Source organism: Bison bison, unplaced genomic scaffold, assembly GCF_000754665.1.
Source record: "Bison bison bison isolate TAMUID 2011002044 unplaced genomic scaffold, Bison_UMD1.0 scf7180017864183, whole genome shotgun sequence".
NCBI lineage: Eukaryota > Metazoa > Chordata > Mammalia > Artiodactyla > Bovidae > Bison > Bison bison.
Genome location: NW_011494755.1, coordinates 6,264,410 through 6,286,256, shown reverse-complemented (window position 1 = coordinate 6,286,256; position 21,847 = coordinate 6,264,410). Strand labels below are relative to the sequence as shown.

Below are 21,847 nucleotides of genomic sequence, written 5' to 3'. Positions count from 1 at the left end.
GGGCTGAAGCCGCAGGGAGTGGGGGCTCCCCCAGGAGCGGCCAGGCACCGCGCGTGCGGGTGGGCACCCGGGGCGCACGGGAACCGCTAGGACGCTGGGTTGGTGCGCCCAGGTGGACACGTGCTCACTGGGGACCTGCAGACCCCAGCCCAAGGGCCTCAGGTAGAAAGCCCGGCCCCAGCACGTCCTGCCTTCTGGCTCGTGCCAAAAGCCTGAACTCGACATGGGGACATTTCCCACTGGGAAGGGCTACCTTGCCCACATGCCTCAGATGGCAGGATCCTCGGCGGTCAAGTTGGCCAAGGACAGCGTACAGCTGAACATAGGCCATCCCTCTGTGGGGTCAAATGTGGGTTAGAAAGACAACCACGAGTTTGTAAGGTGCAGATTTTGTAGTTATAGGTGCTTCTTTGGCCAGGTTTGACCACTTAATAGCTGTAAAGCCTTGGGCAAGTCATTTAACCACTCTGAACCTCAGTTTCCTCATCTGAAAAGGGAAGTGCTGAATGAGATAAAGTATATAAAGGTCCTTTGTAAAGGGCAATCTGTTCTTAACATTATCCTGCAATGTTCTGGGCTGAAACACTGAGAATTGTTACTTATATACTCAGTCTCTTAAAGGAAAAGTAGGATCTGGTCATTAAAATATTTTACCTCTTCTTTACTAAAATGGGAGACCTGGGTTCGACCCCTGGATTGGGAAGATCCCCTGGAAAAGGGAATGGCTACCCACTCCAGTATTCTGGCCTGGAGAATTCCATGGACAGTATAGTCCACCGGGTCCCAAAGAGTCGGACATAGCTGAGCAACTTTCATTTTCAGTTTACTAAAACAGGAGACAGTACCAAAGTGCATCCTTTATGTCACGCCCTGGGCTGGATATAAGAGATGGAGAAGATCCAGTCTAAAAGGAAATAAAAGGCAAAAACAAACAAAATACCTCCTACCATCCAGGAGGAGGCTGCTAGAATTTCCAACATTCATAAGCAAACTTTCCTTCATAAAATGAAATAAACATAAGGAGGTAGGGTGGGGGAGAAACCAATGTGACCTCTTCAAGTGCTTGATCTGATAAATGTAAGACTTAAGGCATTTTTAAAGGTATGCACATCAAATTTCTTTAAATTACCTCTTTTCTGGGAAAATTCTTACAATTTCTACTAAATCACCTTTTCAACGTTCAGGGAGGTTTCACCTGTCACTTGAAGAGCAATTACTACTCTTCCCAAAGACTGAAGCAGTTTAACTGATTGATTGTTTTCCCTTTCTTTTTATAACAGGCATCGGTGGAGCTGTTTGGGTCATAAATCCAAGCCAACACCAGATTTGACATCCCTCTCCAGTATATCCAGAACTTCTTTCTGGCTAAGACCCATCACTTTCTTCAAACGCTGCATTTTCTCTTTACATCCAGCGCCATCTCCAGAGGACAAGTCTTTTGAGGGTGTTTGCTCACAGAAAAACAAAGCTGTCAGTACTTCAGCAGAATGACAGTGTACCCAGCTAGAGCAGAGAATAACAAGATGAGCAAAGTGAGACCAGAGAGGTTGAAGGACTCAGTCAAAGTCACAGAGCTGGGATTTCAGCTCAGCTCAGACCTCCAGAGCCCACATTCATAACCACCAGGCACCAGGCTCAGCCAGTCATATGAAGGGGAGGCAAGCCTCAGTGGTGAATAAGTGGTCCTTTCCCCTCCAGTGATACAGATATTAAAAAGGAATTAGAAGAACACAATGACGTGAATGGACCTAATGTCACTGAACCATACTCTTAAATGATCAGTTTTATGTTACGTATATTTTACTATGATAAATTTTTAAAAGGCATGATGGAAGGTGAGATGCCAAGCCCCCAAAGGGCTTAGACACCTTTGGGAAGTGACCAGTTTGAAAGCTTTGCATCTCAAGATAGAAGAATCAGGGAACATGCATCTGGCTGTCATCTACATTGCGGTTCTAGCTCAAGAAATGTGAATGGCCAGAGTAAGAAAACAGAACAAACAACAAGAAGAGAAAGTCCAGCAAAGGAGGCTGAGGAAGTGTCATCTGAGGATGAAAAGGAAAAATCAAGATGGATATTTCTACGAAAAATCACAATGGGAAAAAAAGGTTTTTCAACGGGGTCAGATGGTTTGGGGAGGTTTAAAAAAAATGATGCAGACCAAGAAGAGCCTTGGGCAGCCAGGAAACCATGGGTGGCATGGGAAGAGCTGTGTGTGTGTACAGGGCGAGCTTATAAGCAGTGACAGAGAGTTAAGAATGAATGAGAGGTGGGAAAGGAGCATCCTGGAGTACAAAACACTCTTTTAAGATCTTTGGATATGGAAGATAAGGGCGTTGGGGAGAACTGGAAGCAGTCTATGGGAAGCAAAGGCAAGTTAGAGGGTTGTTATATGAGGTGAGACTTGAATGTTTCAGAATCAAAGGGAATTAGGTATCAGGGAAGTGAGACCAAAGACATAGTCAAAAGGGAAGATAAGAGTTAGGTCTCAGATTAGATCAGAGGGCATCCAAACACGCTCTGGTGGCCAGGTTAGCCTTGGAAAGAAGGGAAAATGAAAGAGGACAAAAGATGGAATGAGTAAGGGTGAAGACATTTTAGTTGAAGGAGAGAGAAGTTGAGTGAGCATATATCAGAAGCCTAGTTTTCTCAGCTGATGGAAGTGTCTTTGGTTGAGATAGGTGGGACTTCAAAGAAATAGAAATGGTTGGTAAAGAAACTGTGGGATATGGGGAATATTAAGACATGATTCTTAATCAGAAATATGCATTAGAGTCTCCTGGGTCACATTTCTCTGGATACATGTATAGAATTAAATATCTATGGGGTGAGGTAGGGGTTAGGGATGAACCATTGAACTAATTGGGTTTACTAGGAATAGATAGAAAACTCTTTGACCAGTTGTGCTTACTTCCTCGGTGGCTTTCAACTGCCTGGGACCAAAGATATGCAGTGGTCATGTTCACCAAGTGTTGAGGACTGTCAAAGCAGCTATGGCAAAAGGTCAAAGGGGAGAAGAAATTCAGAATGCTCAACCCTGGGGACATGTCCAGGTGGAAATGGAGCAGACTCTTCCATATTTTTTGGCTGCCCAATTTGTGAAGCCCTTTCCATCTTTAGGGGAATTCCCATACCACAAGCCATAGAGAGAGTCAGAGACAGTTCCCAACACAGAAGCTGGGAAATGCCAGGCTCTTGCTTCCCAGGTCCCTGGAAGTTATGACATGGCACGCAATCGAGGTTGTGAGGTATGTGCACTGGCCAAGGGCCTTGAAGACACAGCATTAGAGAATTCTCTCAGGCTTCTGCTCATCTTTGGTCCTGCCCATTGCTCAAGCCTCTTCTCATCTTCCCAGCTATTCTTCAAACTACGTGATAAATGCACTTTCAAAAAAAAAAAAATGCACTTTCAATTTATGCCTTCTCTGCTCCTAGCAACTCAAATCAGTTTCTGTTGCTTGTGACTAAGAACCCTAAGTGAAACAGGAAGACATGTGAAGAGTAGAGGGAAAACATTTTCTCCTCTTCCAGCACTTCTCCCCTCAAATCTCTGAATTTTAGCATTTTAAAATCATCAAAACCATTACAAACACAGACATTTATAACCCAAGTTGTACCACTTCTTTCATAAACTTTTATTGTGTAGTTATTCTATACTAGACATGAGGCAATGGCTTGGTATTACAAAGAATTCCTAGTCTAGTGCTAATATGGATGACTTTTTGCCCTCCACACATTTGAAATCTCAAAAGATCTATTACAATGGGTGCATAATGTGTGTAACAAATCACTAGTTCTTGCTGGGACATTAAACCACATTGCATAAGCACTACCCGTATTGTTTGATGGTTTTTCTGATAGATGCTGTATTGCAAAGCATTGTATGGAGAGAATACAGAATGCTCGATTTGCAAAATAGATGCTTTGGTAATAAAAATTGCAGAATCTTTTTAGGGCATGAGTCCTTTGGGAACCACAGATGATCAAACCTATTCTCTGTGGGGAAAACAGGAGTTCTGAAAACTGAGAGGGAAATGACTCGCCAAGACCCACTGAGTGAGTTAAAGTTTTGCTGAACAGAAGCTAAGAGTGTGAAATTTCGGAGTAACCTGAAGCTTTCCTTTGACAAAAGTAATTTTCAAAGGAATGCCAGGTGGTCCAAAATGCTTGTATTTGTATCAGCTCTCTTTTGCCTAAGATCTGTGAGAATCCATGGTCATTCAAAACATATGGCTGCACAGAATCAAAAGGACGGGAATGGTGCTGAGAGCCCTTTTGGCTCCTGTGGTTGTGAACAATTTGGGGAAGTTGATGGGATTTCAAGTATGTGATGTTTTTCTCAATGGGATTCAAATGACAGGTCCGTAGAGAGAGTCCCCATGGTGCAAGAAAGATAAAGAAGTTAGAAAACAGAGCTCCAGTGTGGGAAATAAACTAGGCGGGATGTCCCTTAAAGCATAGACTGTCGAAGCTCTCTACATAGAAGAATCACAATGAGAAACTGGAAAACCATCTAGAAATGAACAGTAGAACTTCCATTTGATGGCTTCCTTTTCTCTGGGCTAGCCTTGGGACTTGTTATTGTTCAGTCACTAAGTCATGTCCAGCTCTTTGCGACCCCATGAACAGCAGCACGAGCCTTGGCAATGTCAGCTGATCAACACTGTGAATTTCTAGAAGAAACCAAGGGCAATAAGGAGAGAATAGAGGAACAAGATCTGGATGGTTAGGGGTCATCCCACCTTCACCTTGCTGGGACATTCGGATGTTGATAAACATTTTGAAAAGTGGGATTAGGAGGTAGGTATGACACAGAGAAAAGGCATGAGCTGTAAAGACAAGTTAGAATCCCGGTACTGGGACTGACCAGTGGCACAGATTGAATTCCCTTAGCTCAATATCCTCATCTGTAATGGAGGAAAACAACTCTAACCTCATAGGGATATTGCAGGGAATCAAGATAGATTGAAAATTCACGAGACTGACCGCAGTTGGTGCTCCAGTGATGGCAGGTCCTAATTATTCCAACTGCCACTTCGTTAACACCGTCACAGGCCAAATCAAGTAAGTGACTTGACTGTATTTATGTTAGCTTGGTTTGTTTTTGTTTTTATGATGTAGGCTTTTCTTTTAAGAAAAGGGGTGAACTATCAATAGTCTTTAAGTCCCCCACATGAATAGGTACTTCTCTTTCATCTTTCAAGAGGAAGGATTCTGCTCCGTGTCATTTATTACCTAGAAATTTCATTACCAGGCTCTCCCTTTAATGATTCATAGACACCTACAGCCTTATGTTTTGGAGTGAGTCAATTTAATACTTATAAATAAGAAGGAATGACAAGGGAATACTTAAGAGGACACAAATTAAGTCCAAGGAAAAGATGGAAAGAAAAGCTTAAGTGTTTAGGAAGTGGAGTGTTTAGGAAGAAAGCTACATGCCCACATATGAAAGGTGCTCCTTGGTGTAAATGACTCAAGGTTTGGGAGTGAATTAGCTACAAAGTGGAAAACTCTTTGGGAAGTCCCATCTGGCTGTCTGATGCCAGTGGACACAATCAGGTCACGGGCTTCTCAGAGAGCTTAGGGGCCAGTCTAGTTTGCCTTAGAACAATGACCATGAAGTGCCCCGTCAGCTTCGAATCCTGTTTTGCAGTGTGTCCATCGACGCTTTCATTGTTAACTGTGATGTGATCACATCGTACTCATTCTGCAAGTCAGCACTGCTGACAAGACAGAGATTTTCTAGGGGGTTGTCTGTGCAGGGACAGCGACCTATCAGGTAAATCCTGTGTGCCCTCCTGTTTGGGGAATGAATAATGAAATTGGGAAAACCGAGCTTCAGCTCCTACCACTTATGTATGCTGAGCCCCTCTGATGCCCTTTGGAAGTCCAGCGATTCAATTCTGCACGCTGCCCCCCGTTGCCATTGCCCACCCTCCATACACTGGCAACATGGGTCCAACTTGGGTTTGGCCCCCTTAGAGCTGTTCTCACCGAGAGGTAATAGCCAGAAAGTCTCAAAAATTGCTCCTTCCTGAGGTCATGGAGAAGAGGGAACCCTCCTACACTGTAAGTGGGAATGTCAATTTGCGTAGCCACTATGGAAAACAGTATGGAGGTTCCTTAAAAAAACTAAAATTAGAGTTACTATATGATCCAGGCAGATCCAGATCAATCCCACTCCTGGGCATATATCTGGAGAAAACTCTAATTTGAAAAGATACACACCTTCCTCGATGTTCATAGCAACATTATTCACAATAGCCAAGATATGGAAACAACCTAAAATATACATTGCCAGATGAATGGATAAAGATGTGGCACATACATATATACACACACACAGATACACACACAGCTACACAGATACACAGATACACACAGCAGAATATTGTTGTTGTTTAGTTGCTAAGTCATGTCTGACTCTTTTGCGACCCCATGGACTGTAGCCTGCCAGGTTCCTCTGTCCATGGGATTTCCCAGGCAAGATTACTGGAGTGGGTTGCCATTTCCTTCTCCAGGGGATCTTCCCAGTCCAGAGATTGAACCCACATCTCCTGCATTGGAAGGCAGATTCTTTACCCCTGAGCTACCTGGGAAGCCCACAATAGACTATAACTTAGCCATAAAAAAGAATGAAATAATGTCATTTGTAGCAACATAGTTGGATCTAGAGATTATCATACTAAGTGAAGTAAGCCAGACGAAGATCAATATCACACCATGTCACTTATATGTGGAATCTCAAACAAGTGACACAAATGAACTTACTTACAAAACAGAAACAGACTCACATAGAAAAAATTTATAATTACCAAAGGGGAAAAGAGGGGGATACACTAGGAGTTTGGGATTAGCAGATACGAATTACTATATATAAAGTAGATTAACAACAAGGTCCTACTGTATAGGACCTTATACAGGAAACTATAAGATATTCAATATCACTCAATAACCTATAATGTAAAATAATCTGAAAAATTATATTTATATACATGCATATACACATGCATACATATTACTGAATCTCTCCAGAAATTAACACAGCATTATAAATCAACTATACTTCAACAACAACAAAAAATTGCTCCTTACCCAATGTAACCCTTCCAGCTGGGGCATCGTGGACAGACAGCCTTTCCTCAAAACAGCTCAAGGTAGAATGGGAAGAGCACCAGGCAAAATCTCAACACTAGGTCCTAATCCTAACTCCGCCACTTTCTGTGTGACCTCAGAAAAGTCACTTAACTGCTCTGAGCTGAAGTTTTCTATTTGTACACTGGGGAAGAGATAGCTAACTACCACACAAGGTTCTTATAGGGATGAAAGGAACTCATGAATGACAACATGCTTTAAGAACTAGAAATGCTCTCAGAGGGGCAAGGGCAACAGTCAAAGAGATGCCTTGGAAGTCAGGAACTCAGAGAGGTAAGGACTGGTCAGTGGGGTGGCGGCAGGGGTTGCGGGGGTGAGGTGATGTCTTTAAGACTGCAACATTCTCTAGCAGCCACCGGCTCGGCCCACCAGGAGAGGAGACTCGGCTAATAGATAAGACAAAGGAAGCTTCCAGGTGTCTGATGAGTTTCTACGACCATCAGATCAGTAAATGAAAATGTCCGATGCAACCCAAGGCTCTCTTTGACTCCTTTAATGTTCCTCAATCACTCAAGTGATTTCTGCTTTATCCAGTCAAATAGTTCACATCCTGATCTACATATTTAATTAGTTTTGTGGAATGCAGAGAATACGACGCAGGGTCTGAGCATGTGGTGGAAGCAGCAGAAAGAAGGAACCATAAATACTTGAATCTTTTCTGCCATCTGTATGTCAAACTTAGATTGGAAAGCTACCTGGTCCATGTTTACATGACTGTGCCCCCCTCTCTCATTCATTCAGAGCTAAATTTATCCCATGAGAGGGAATGGCATACTTGGGGAGGTGGGGCTGGAAAAAGAGTTGGCGCAGAGGCGTCTGCCTGACTGGGAGCCAGGAGCTCTGGGGGTGGGGAGAGCCCCTCAGGGAGGCTCCGAGGATGGAGCCTGTGCTGACTTGACAAAGGAACGTGTGTTACGTTCCGCTGAGGAGGGAGTGAGCATGAACAAGACTGCAGATCCTGCGTTAGAGAAAGCAGTTCCCTGAGCTGCCCTGAACCTTTAGATCTGGCTCAGTCCTTTGGGAAATGGACACTCAGCCACTTTCCAGGCTTCTCCCCAGTGACAGCGGTGTCTGTCCCCTGGGGAAAAGCAGTTGGCAGAGCCACATCGAAGGCACAGCTGAGCCTGCCTTCTCTGCTGATGTCACTCCCATCGTTTCGTCTCCAGGGACAGCCTTCTTGGGCTGGGCGTGGAGGACGGAGAGATTGCTGCCTTCTAGGATCTGAACTGGATTCCGTGCTGTGCACCCGCATTTGGGTGTCAGACTGTTGGTGCCTGTGCTAGGACCCAGATGTCTCCTGTCAGTCCTTTATGATTTCCACTCAGTTCCTCTCTTTCCTCCTCTAGCTCCTCACTTTCACTCTTCCCTAAGTCAAGCCCTAGTGATGCCATCTGTTGCCAGTGGACAAGCCATGGAGATTGAGATGGCGTTTCCCGTGGCTGGAGAGCTCTCTGCTAGAATGGAAGATCTCCCTCTGTAGACAGGCAGTCTGTTTCCAGAGCTCGGTCCCCTTTTGGCATGGAACTCCTCTTTGCTGGGATGGGGGAGGGGAGGCTCCTAGGGTTCGGGATGGTTCTCCTTTGTTTCAGTCTCAGAAGTCACTGTACATCTTTGTCAGAGCTTTACCCTACTCCTCCCCAGAGAACTTGACACCTTCTTCATCTGTTTGTCCCATTCCAAATTTGGTGCTTTCTCATACCATGAGCTATGCCTGGAATGCAGACTCCCCCTCCCTTTTCTAACTTCCCAAGTCCCCTCTTGTTAACTCCACAGCGGTCCAGAAATCCCACCCCCTCAGGGTATGCATGGTGGTCCCTTTGGGAAGGAAAAGTGGTTATCCCTCCCAATTCCTAACATAGTGTGTGACTAACAAATTATTTACTTGACTTGTCCCTCTCTCGGTTAACTCTAAAAATGATGAAGTCAGAGTCCTGAAGGAGATCTCAGATTCATCAGCATCCTACAAGCTACTACAATGATTGTTTGCATGTAACAAAGCTACTAGGTTGGCAGGAAGCATGGATTGGACCAACTGGACCTTACATCTCAATTCTACCACTTAATGACCTTGAGAAATGTACTTGACTTCTCTGAGCTTAAGTTACTCTTACTCTGTCTGTAAAATGGGAAAGATATTAGTATCCATCTTACAAGATTATCATAAAATCAGGTGATTATACTCCAGTGATGCCATGTGCATGCGTGCTAAGTTGCTTCAGTCGTGTCTGACCCTTTGCAACCCCGTGGACTGTAGCCCGCCAGGCTCCTCTGTCTATGTGATTCTCCAGGCAAGAATACTGGAGTGGGTAGCCATGCCCTCCTCCTGGGGATCTTCCTGACCCAGGGATCGAAACTGCAGCTCCTGCAGCTCCTGCATTGAAAGTGGATATCTTACCGCTGAGCCACCTGGAAAGCCCATGTGATGTTATGTATTCATCATGTAATGTACCTCCTGACATATTGAAGGGGGTCATGAATACTGTTTCAAAATCGTGAACCTAATCTTATTTATTCATCCATCTGTGTCACTCTGGATGTGTTTTTACCTAGATATGCTTGTATCCAAGCAAGGATTCCGAGTCACTTGTTCAGCCCATCACCAGGTGCTATGTTCATGCCCTAGCTCCCAAATTCAAATGTTGAAACCCAAGTCTCCAATGTGATAGAGATGCAGCCTTTGGGAGATAATTAGGTCATGAGAATGTAGCCCTCATGATGGGATTAAAGAAGAGACAGTAGAGAGCTTGCTTTTCTCTCTTGTCCCACCATATGAGGACACAGCAAGCAGATGGCCATCAAGAGGGCCCTCACTAGGAACCCAATATCTCAGTACCCTGATCTTGGACTTTTCAGCCTCCAGAACTGGAAGAAATAACATTTGTTGTTTAAGCCACAAATCTGTATAATTTTTCACAGCAGCTGAAGCTAAGACCCCAGGTATGGCCGATTCGGCCCTCAGACTAGACCAGCACTGACTCATGAAAGCTCCGGACTCATGCTTCTTGCCTCTAGAGTTGGCTGTCCAAGGCCTTCTGATGCTGTCCAAAGCTTTTTGGAACGTTCTGGCTTTGCCAAGTTCTGCACCTATCGCGAGGGACTGAAGGAGACAAAGGTGCAGTGTGTCCTAGGGGTGGTCATGCTGCCGTTAGAGCAGTGAGTCTAAGCTTCTCAGGAGGGCAGGTCAGAGTCCTTTTGAGGATCTGGTAAGAACGATGGTTAAAGGCAATGAACACACCTACAACATTTTGTATATAATCTCTGAGCTTTCAGGAACCCCTTGTATTCTTCCATGGACCCTCTTAGAAGATCCATGGACCTCGGGTTAAAAAACAAAACCAAAAAGAGTCTCTGGAACCTAGAATATTGGAAGGAGGCAAGAAAGAGATGAGAGAGAGTGGCTTTATGAGGCAGGAAGTTCAACCTGGTTATTAATGCAAGAGACTGGAAGTCTGGGTCCCTCCTGCTCAGCCCTGTCACCACCACCTCTCCCCTCCCCTACCCTCACCAATGGCTGTGCAACTGCCCATTCTCCACACTGAGAGCTGCTGCTGCTGCTGCTAAGTTGCTTCAGTCGCGTCCGACTCTGTGCCCCATAGATGGCAGCCCATCAGGCTCCACCGTCCCTGGGATTCTCCAGGCAAGAACACTGGAGTGGGTTGCCATTTCCTTCTCCAATGCATGAAAGTGAAAAGTGAAAGTGAAGTCGCTCAGTCGTGTCTGACTCTTAGCAACCCCATGGACCGCAGCCTACCAGGCTCCTCCGTCCATGGGATTTTCCAGGCAAAAGTACTGGAGTGGGGTGCCATTGGCCTGTTTTAATTCCCTTCCACAGTTTCTGCAGAGAAAAGGCACAGGCACCAATGAGGCCCCACCTGGGCACGAGCTACCTCCACAATGTTTCTCCCACCCCAAGGCTTCCTCTGACCAATATGTATCCAGCCCTTAGTCCTTCTAGAGTGGTCACATGATGTGAAGAGCCAACTCATTGGAAAAGACCCTGATGCTGGGAAAGATTGAAGGTAGGAGAAGAGGGCGACAGAGGATGAGATGGTTGGATGGCATCATCAACTCAATGGACATGAGTTTGAACAAACTCAGGGAGATGGTGAAGGACAGGGAGGCCTGGCGTGCTGCAGTCCATGGGGTCGCAAAGAGTCCGACACGACTGAGCAACTGAACAGCAAGAGTGACCTTCACAGGTTTCCCCCGGAAGGGGCTTGTCTTGCATCTGTGTACGGTAAGCATCTTATCAATCCCTTCTTGCCTCCGACAATCATGTTGAAACTGCTTTCTAGTCTAGGTGGAAACAATTAAAAAAAGAAAACAGGTATCAGTTTGAACAGACTAATAAAATGGTTTGTCCACATCACCTTCAAAGGGTTAGGCTATATCTTGTCGGGCATCTTACGAATAACCTCCAGTATTCAAAATCCATTTTCCAAAGGCCTGCCCCACTTTCCTGCTTCCACCACTGCTGGCTGAAGTCATCTGACTTCCATTTTGGAACTTCCCACAAGAATTCAAGCTTGGTCCAAAACCTCTCCAGCCTCCAAGGAAAACAGACCATTGCTGAATTAAAGACACTGTTAGGTCGGTTGGAGCCAAAATAAATGGAGCCAGCTTTTCCTTAATGAGGGGGAAGCAGCCTTTCCAGGGTGGTGACCTAATGAGGCAAGAGACAAATGGGTGTCAGGTTTCAAACCCCAGCCCCTTGGAAAGCCAGGCAAATGATATTTTCTTTCAGGAGGAACTTCAACAGGCTTGGAGGCAGCCTGGAGATTTCACACTTGCCCTCTGAGCAAGTGAAGCCCTAAATTTGATAATCCTATTATTTAAAAAACATTGTAACAGCCCTTGTCCATAGAGGAAACATTTATGTGGTAAGAATATGACCACTGATGGAAAAAAAATGGGCAAAGATACTCTTTTGCTGTTTTACCATTACCCTATTAAGAGGTACAAACTAGTATTTTCCCAAGTTATAATAAAGCAGGAACAAACTGAGTTAAGCAAAAAGCTGAAAGTTTCCAAGTTCATTTCTAAATTAAATGAAGGTCTAAGGAGTATTGGAGAGAACAGTTTGAATTTGAATGTAAAATGTTTTGGGGTTTTTTTTTGTTTGTTTCTTTTTGGTTTTTTATCTTTAATAAACACTGATGTGATACTTTGTCCCTGAATCCCTTCTATTAGTAAGTGCTTTGGAAACATTAACAAGTGTAATCCTCACAATGACTCAAACAGTAAAGGTTCCGCCTGCCAATGCAGGAGACCCAAGAGATATGGGTTCAATTCCTGGGTTGGGAAGATCCCCTGGAAAAGGAAATGGCTATCCACTAGAAGATCCTGGTGAGCTACAGTCCATGGGGTCGCAAAGAGTCAGATACGACTGAGCAACCAAACACACAGTCCTCACCACAGCCCTCTGAAGGCAGCACTTCTATTACACCCATCTTTCAGACGCGCACACTGAGACACAGAGAGCTTCTGGTCACACCGCTCCAGGTAGCAGATGTAATAATATCAGGTAATCAGCTCATGCTGCTGGAAGAGTGTATCTGTGTGGGACTATTTAAATGTTGGGAGAATTTATCTGCATGAATAATATGCATTTAAAAGAGGTGAAATGATTCCTTTTGAGGTACTTAGAATATTATCTTCTCTGAGGGTTAAGACCTCAGATAACAACCACAAAAGGGGGAGAGTGCTAAGTCAACTTCTTCCATCTTTCTCCTTCCTTTCTTTATAGAAGGGGCACACGTATTGGGCACGTACTGTATACCCAAGCATCATCCCGAGTGCTAGGATTCAGCAGAGAATGGGACAAAGAAGCTGCCTTTCTGTATTTCCATTCCAGGGAAGGGAGAGAGACATTAAAAGTAGAAAAATCTACAATCTAAGTCCATTCTAAGGGAGACCAGTCCTGGGTGTTCATTGGAGGGACTGATGTTGAAGCTGAAGCTCCAATTCTTTGGCCACCTCATGTGAAGAGCTGACTCATTTGAAAAGACCCTGATGCTGGGAAAGATTGAGGGCAGGAGAAGAAGGGGACAACAGAGGATAAGATGGTTGGATGGCATCACCGACTCAATGGACATGAGTTTGGGTAAACTCCAGGAATTGGTGATGGACAGGGAGGCCTGGTGTGCTGCGGTTCATGGGGTCGCAAAGAGTCAGACACAACTGAGTGACTGAACTGAACTTCAGAAATATTCCAAAGAGAAGCACTGAGGGGAGAGAGTGGTATGCAGATGAAGGAGTGACACTCCATTAGAGACCTGAATGGAGTGAGTGACAGAGCCACGCGAATACTGAGGGAAGAGCATTCAGAGCTGAGGGAACAGCACACGGGAAGGCTCTGTTCCATGAGTGTGCTCAGATCCACGGGAGGACCACGGAGGAGACCAGTGTGACAGGGGCAGGAGGGCGAGGAGTTGAGGTGTGACAGAGGAGGCCAGAGAGTGATCCAACCAGGTCATGGCCTTGGGAGGGTTTAGACAAGCTGTGAAGGGATGTATTTACACCTTTAAAAAATCACTCTGACTGCCAGTGACAAGGGAGAGAAGATGTGAGTAGGAGATCGGATGGAGGACAATGCAGGATTCCTGCGACAAAACAATGGAATGGCGGGATAGTGGTAGACAGAATAATAACCTCAAAGATGTCCATGCCTTGGTCCCTGCAGCCTGTGACTGTTACCTTACATGGAAAAGGGGGCTTTGGTGGAGTGAACATAGGTGGGCAGTGATGGAACTAGTGCCTAGACAGATCCAGGAAGCCTTCACTCCAGGGCTGGAGGAGAGGGGTGGCAGAGCACAGGGATCCAATGTCAGCACAGGAGAGGTCAACAGACCCCGTGGATTCAACCCCCAGTTTACAAAATAGAGTACAAACTGGGGGAAACTGCACAATTTCTCTAAGATCAGGCTCCTTTGACCAGGAAAGGAAATTAATAGTGACTAACCTGTAAGGGTGTTCTGAGGACAAAGGACACAATCTGTCAAGCCCTGAGCCTGGCAGGTACTAAGTGCTCTCATCAGCACCGAGTGGCAGCATTCCTGTTAAGAGTACTGGTGCCAGGATGTTTTGGGTTCAAAATCAGCTCTATATTTACTAAACAGAGGACCCTGGGAGAGGTACTTACGTTTCCTCAATTTCATCCTGGGTAAACTCAGGTTAATATTATGTACCTTACGGGGTGCATGGGGAGGCCTGTGTTGGCTTTTATTACTCTGGTGATGAAGATGATAAATAATGCATGCCTTCTAAAATTGTAATTAATGTTGATTCCACTTCTTCAGAATCATAAAATATGAAATGAAAATCTAAAGGATAGGTTTGTCATGTAAAAAATAAGTCTTTGTTAAAGGATATTTGGGATCCCTGGGTGGCTCAGAGGTAAAGCATCTGCCTGCCATTGCAGTAGATGTGGGTTTGATTCCCGGGTTGGGAAGATCCCCTGGAGAAGGAAATAGCAACCCACTGCAGTATTCTTGCCTGGGAAATCCCATGGACAGAAGAGCCTGGTGGGTTACAGTCCATGGGGTCACAAAGAGTCGGACTGAACAACTACACAACAGATATTTCAGTGACTCACAATTTTGCCTCATCAACACTCAGCTTAAGGACAATGTAACAGGAACTACATGCACGGTGAGTGAAGATGCTCTCAGCTCTGCCTTCATCCGCGTGGCGTCACGGTGCTGTGAAGCCGCCTCGTTCACCCAGGCAGCGGGAGGCTCTGCTTACAACTGAAACCTTGCAGTGGGTACTTGGAGAAAATCTCGGTGAGCTTTCAAAAAGATGCAGACGCCATCTTGGAGAGTTAAGAACTAACTCCTACACCTGTTAGCCGGCTCAGACTTTAAACTCCCACCCCCTCCCCAGCCTGGTCTGACTGTAGGTCTCCAAGCCACTACACCTGGGCTGTATCAAGAGCCAGGGACTTCGGCACTTACCGATGGCTGGAAAACCCTCAAGTCGTTTGTGCCAAAAACAGAGGCAACAGAACGATGATTCCCGCTCGGCAGTGTAATTGACTCAGCAGTTGAGACACAAACAAATGGCCCTTTCGTGGGCAAGATGATGACCCAGAACTCTGAAATCTGAAGAGCTAAGTGCTAAATGTGCAGTATTCCCTTAAATGCCTCTGAAAGGACTCCTGGGACTGTAATGAATGTTCATTTGACATATCTTACCAAGGAAGTCAGAGAAAGCCTGCCTGCCTCTCCTCCCAGGGTCTGGCTGAGTTTGTGAGGGATGCGGGAGCTTCCGGGCAATGGGATGTGATGGACCTGGGTGTAACCAGCGACCACATGGCCTCTGTCACAATCAGTCCTGGTGTTGACATCAAACCCCCAACCAAGCTGCAGGTCTCATCTGCGTGGGCTCAGGGGTTTACTCCAAAGTCTCACTACTCCTTGTGTGGTCTGTGGACAGCAACAACCGTGTCAGTGTTGACATGCAGCTTCTCACTGGCCTGAAATGTACTGAATCAAAATCTGCATGTTTATAAGATTCCCTGGTGATCTTTGGGCAGATTCAAATTTGAGAAGCTCCAATCTAGAGCCAACACAAAGGTCCATATAGTCAAAACTATGGTTTTTCCAGTAGTTATGTCTCACAGATGTGAGAGCTGGACCATAAAGAAGGCTGAATGCTGAAGAATTGATGCTTTTGAACTGTGGTGTGGGAGAAAAGTCTTGAGAGTTCCCTGGACAGCAAGGAGATCAAACCAGTCAATCCTAAAGGAAATCAACCCTGAATATTTATTGGAAGGACTAGTGCCTGGTGGGCTGCCGTCTATGGGGTCACACAGAGTCAGACACGATTGAAGCGACTTAGCAGCAGCAGCAGCAACAGGTGCTGAAACTGAAGTTTCAATACCTTGGCCACCTGTGGTGAAGAGCTGACTCATCAGAAAAGACCTGGATGCTAGGAAAGATTGAGGGCAGGAGAAGGGAGCGACAGAGGATGAGATGCTTGGATGGCATCACCGACTCAATGGACATGAGTTTGAGCAAACTCCGGGAGATGGTGAAGGACAGGGAAGCCTGGCGTGCTGCATTTCATGGGGTCGCAGAATCAGACAAGACTTAGCTACTGAACAAGAACCATCTAGGGCTGACTGGGTCTTAACTGTGACAGCATAGTAGACCTGGGCTGCTTTAAAGTAACACCCATCCCTGGGGCCCCACTCCAGACCAACTATGCTGCTGCTGCTGCTAAGTCACTTCAGTCGTTTCCGACTCTGTGCGACCCTATAGACGGCAGCCCACCAGGCTCCCCCGTCCCTAGGATTCTTCAGGCAAGAACACTGGAGTGGGTTGCCATTTCCTTCTCCAATGCATGAAAGTGAAAAGTGAAAGTGAAGTCGCGCAAAATCGTGTCTGACTCTTTGCGACCTCATGGACTGCAGCATACCAGGCTCCTCCGTCCATGGGATTTTCCAGGCAAGAGTACTGGAGTGGGGTGCCATTGCCTTCTATAGTAGCATCTATTTTCAAATTTTATTATGCAGCTTGTATTAAGAGCCATTGATCTAGAATTTCACTGATAATGATGATGACAGCAAAGATTGCAGGTAACCTTATCAAGAACTTAAACATGTCAAACTCTTGTTATCACTATATTAACTCATCCCAGTCCTACACTGAGGTACTATTATTTTCTCCACTTCAGAGATGAAGAATTAAGAAACCATCTAAGGTTACAGAGGTGGATGAGGCAGAGTGAAATCTGTGCTTTTAACTTTTCCACAAATCATTGAGCCTGTCACAGACTGACTTGATCAGAATCTCTGGGGGTGAGACCTAGGGAACCACAGTCTAAACTTATGCAACAGCTGAATCTTTTTCATACTAGAGTGTAATATATGAGAACCACGATTTATCTCCTCCCTAAGGGGCTTCTTTAATTTAGGACTTTGGAAATTGAGGAGAATCAGAATACTCCAGGGAGCCGTGATGAATTTTCTCAGTAGTTACTTTGGATATTATGTACTGGAATGTTTTAACACATACCTGTTGGTAGTTTATACTACTCAGATATGAGCCTTGAGTAGTCACAGTCAGTCCTCTAAAAACTGGTCAGATCTTTTAACCACAAATAGTCCCAGATTTAACCCAGGTTTCACCCTGTGGTTCCGCATGATCCCTGACTCAAGAGTTTTCCTTTACCCAGTTGTTATTCATTCACCCATCCATTCACCCATCCATCCACATCTATCCATCCATCCCCTCAATGTCATCCACCTATCCATCCATCCATTCATTCATCTACGTAGACATCCAACCATTTACCCATTCATCCATCTATTTATATATCTACCTGCCCATCCATCCTTCCATGCAACCAACCAACCAGTATTCAACACTTTACTGCCTGGCATTGAGGTATAGAATTGAGTAAGGCACAATCCTCAAGGAGCAATGGAAACATTAAACATACCTTTACAAAACAATGAATGAAGTTTGATGACAGGGATAAGTTCAAGAGGCACTAGGGGTAAAGAGGAGGAAGCCAATTCCTCGTAGCTGGGGATGCTGCCAGGGGAGGGTCCAGGATGGCTTCCCAGAGTGGGGAAAATTTGAGAACAGAATATCAAAGGATGCGTAGGCCCCCAGTAGGAAGGAGGACGGTCCATAGGGAGGGGTCAGGCTGTGCAAGGGCCAGGAAGCGTGAGAGACGGCCATGTGTTTGGGACGCTAGAAGCCATCCTGTTTTGAAAAGGGATGTGTAAGATGGAAGAAGGTGGGAGATGGCACTGCTGAGATGAGGCAGGACGAGGTCACAGCCCTGCTCGGCACATCACATGTCCTCTGCGGGTGATGGGGAGCCACCAAAGCGGGTAAACAGGGGAGTCACTTTGGAAAGGTCACTGGGGCTACTTATTAAGAACAGATGTTTGGGTAAAGCTTAGAGACAGGGAGACTATTTTCAGAGTCTAGAAAAGAAACGAGAAGTTCCTGAATTGAAAATAATAGCTATGACAACTGTATTGGACTGAATAATCCCTGAAAGATACGTCCAAGCTCTCGTCCTCAGTACTTGTTAACATGACCTTATCGGGAAAAGAAGACTTTGCAGATGTAGTTAAGGATCTTGCTATGAGGGCATCCTGTGTTGAGAGTGGATCCTAACCCCAAAGACTAGTGTCTTTATAAGAGAAAGGAGAAGGAGATTTGAGACACACAGACCCAGAGGGGAAGGCCGAATGAAGACAGAGCCAGAGACTGGAGTCAGGCAGCCAACCGGCCAGGGGTCGTCAAGGATTCTGGTGATAGTCACCAGAACCTAGGAGAGGGTCATGGGACAAATTCTCCCTCAGAACTTCCGGAAGGAATCAAGCCTGTTGACTCCTTGACTTCAGACTTCAGAACTCTGAGAGAATACACTTCTGTTGTTTTAAGCCCACTCCTCCCTCTGTCTGTGGTAATGTTACATTTGCCCTAGAAAACTAACACAGAGACTAAAATCTACTACCGACTCTATGCCAGGCACCTGGTGAGTGCTGCAGAGGTTGCTGGTTCATGTAGCACCCCAACATTCCCTAAGGTAAGTACCAGTGGCAGCATTCCCATCTATCAGATGAAAACACTGAGGCAGAGGGAGGCTTGGTCCTTTGCTCAGGGTTATAAACCAGTAGGTGGCTGAGCAGTTTTCTCACGCAGGCCGTCTGGGAGCAGAGCCTGTGCTTTCAGCTCCCTGGTCTCATGTCAGGCAGAGGAGAGGAAGGAGAAGACTTGAGGAGGTGGGAAGAATGACTGGGACCTGGCAATTCACTGGGCATCTGAAGGGCAGGCAGGAGGAATCAAGCCTCCCAGATTTCAGGTGCTGTGGCACCCCCATCCTCTAGTTTCCATCAGCCTCTGTTTTCCCTGCCACACCGCCCCCCAAGATGTCCTCACCTGCCAACTCTCGCCCTGCTCTTTGCTCTCGCTTCTCAAGAAGTCCTCCTTGGCTCTCCCCAGATACGTCCTCAAAACGGTTCTCTTCTTGTTTATTCCCTGGAAAGTGGCCTCACTGCCCACTCTCCTCCGTGTCAGCTCTGTCTTTTCTTACATCTTTCAGCTCTCTCCCAGCACGGAAACGTCTTCTGATCCCAGGTTCTCATGTTTATTCTGGTCTCTGCTCTCAGCGTCCCTGCCTCTCTCCTCCCACCATCTCGATCTCCCTGTAAAACAAGGAGGCAAGGCATCCAGATCAAGGGCTGGGAGGCCCATGTCTTCCAAGGGAAAAGGTAACAGCTTCCTCAGTGCTATTTACTTCCTCTTTCCCTTTAAAACATTTCCCATTCTCTCAGCTCAATGCTGTGACCAAAAAAAAAAAAAAAGCATGCAAAAATACCTTTTGCTCCTTTATAATAACTTAGGTTTTTTCCTGGCCCGCAGTGAGTGTTATATGAGTCTGGGCTACAACAATAAAGCACAGAATCTACTGTGGTATTGCCATATAGAGGTATACATCGATATTTCAGGGGCTTCTCCAGTGGTTCAGCAGTAAAGAATCCGCCTGCAGTGCAGGAAACACAAGAGACACAGGTTTGATCCCTGTAAGGAAAACCCCCTAGAGAAGGGCATGGCAACCCATTCCAGTATCCTTACCGGGAGAATCCCATGGACAGAGGAGTTTGGCAGGCTATAGTTGATGGGGTCACAAAGAGTCGGACATGACTGAAGTGACTGAGCACAGCACACATTGCTATTTCAAGAAATAACCAGCTCCTGCAATTTCCTCTGTGGGTCTGTGATGGCAAATGTGCCAGTCAGCATAACTGATCAATTCATTTAAAGGTGGATATTAGCATGATTCCACACATCTAGTATTAAAATGGACTTTTATTAAATACTCTGAGATGAAATTTCATTGGAAGGTCCAGGATATTAAAAAGATAAATATTTTAAATTAAAAAAATGGACACAGACCTACAACCCAGGTGCCACCACACTTCCACTGAACCAAGTTCATTGCCAAAAATGGAACCATTTCAGAGACGTAATTATGTAAAAGAATAATGAGAAATTCAAAGGCTCAAAAACTTCCCAGAGTTCCCTGAAATACTGTAAAACTCCCTTCAGGAAGCACACAGGTTTATACGATATAATACAATGTTTTACATTGTTTATCTTTGTTCTCAGACATCATTTCACAACATTTTACCAAGTGGAATTTTCAACATTCCTGACATTTTCATCTGTTTTCAAACATTCAGATTGTTTTTAGAAAAGCAGTCATCTTACTTGGGAAGAAATTTGCCATGTACCCAATGGGTTTGCCAGCAGCTTAAGATACTCTAAGATTAGATTTTCCTTTCATTTCAATACTATTTTACATATAGCCTATTTTGTATTCAAATATATCTAAGACACTAAATATTTACTAAAATCGTTTCTAGGTATTCATATTAAGTCCATTTTACTTAAGGGTGATTTTTACTCCTCATGATCTAGCTATAGAACATAGTAAGCAATGATTAATTGACTCATGCTTCTGGAGTGGTCTTTAATGAACCCAAACCTTCACTCAAGTGACGGACAATCCAAAAGAGAATAGTTGGAACTCGCTTACACTCACTCAATCCGTGTGCTAGGATGACACCAAATCATAGGATTGAGAGATAATTTGCATTTTCCTTTGAGTAAAAAAAAAGGATACCTTAAAATAAAAATGTAACCATTGGAAAACTCCCAGTGAGCTAGTGGGGGGGAATACTCAGTGCATTTGCATTGGGCAGATCAGAAAGATAGCTTCCTCTTTTATTGGTTCATTTAACAATGTTTAATGAGCACATGCTATATGGTGGTCTCAGGGCTAGCTTTTGGGTTTCTAGTGAATGAGTTTCTATGTGAATGCAGAGAGAAACTCTTCCCTGGGGAGTGGATGGGTCTTCCTGTCAACTCCTCCCCTACTAGACTCTGTGGGGAAAGGAGCCTGGAGAAAGCCACAAAACAAAGTCTTTCAAATCAGAGCTCACTTCATTGTCGGTACTCCACTTACTAGGTAGGGTTCTGCTTCCAGAATCTGAACCTCAGTGTCCTCATCTGCAGAATGGGACTGATAACAAGATATGAGATTGTCATGCAGATTACACAAAACAATGGCCACACTGGAAGTGCTCCTTGCAAAGTAACATGTTCAAAGTAGTAAAGAATATTACAAGAAACATTAAACTTCCTTGAGTTTCTGTCTCTCCCTCTTTCCTTTTCACTCTGCCTTATGGCCATTGCCTAGCCACTGGGATGATTTTGGTGAATTTTGGTATGAAGAAATTGTTTTCTCTGTGTTTAATTGCAAAGTACTGTGGCTGAGAGTGAAAATAGCCACACACAAAAAGTTACAGAATGAATGATTCCTGTTATGTGACATTCTGGATAAGGCAAAACTATAGGGTCAAAAATCAGATCAGTGATTGATAGAAGCTGAGAAGAATGGAGATAGGGAATTGATGACAACGGGGTCAAGGGAACAAACAATTTGTGAGAATAGAAATGTTTTGTATCTTGATTTCTCAGGTGGGCTGCCGTCTATGGGGTCGCACAGGGTCGGACATGACTGAAGCAACTTAGCAGCAGCAGCAGCAGCAACACACCTGTATGTATTTGTCATCATTCACTGAACTGTATACTTGAAAAGGGTGACTTTTACTGTATGGAATTTATATCTCAATAAACCTGACTTCAGAGTAAAAGAAGAC

General features: G+C 45.0%; 1 protein-coding gene across 1 annotated transcript in view; it reads right to left on the bottom strand.

Moving 5' to 3' along the window:
• The window catches only part of LOC104991163 (paralemmin-2), a 517,429-nt gene that overhangs the window by 381,603 nt on the left and 113,979 nt on the right, over nucleotides 1-21,847 (bottom strand). The gene's annotated exons all lie outside the window — the stretch shown is intronic.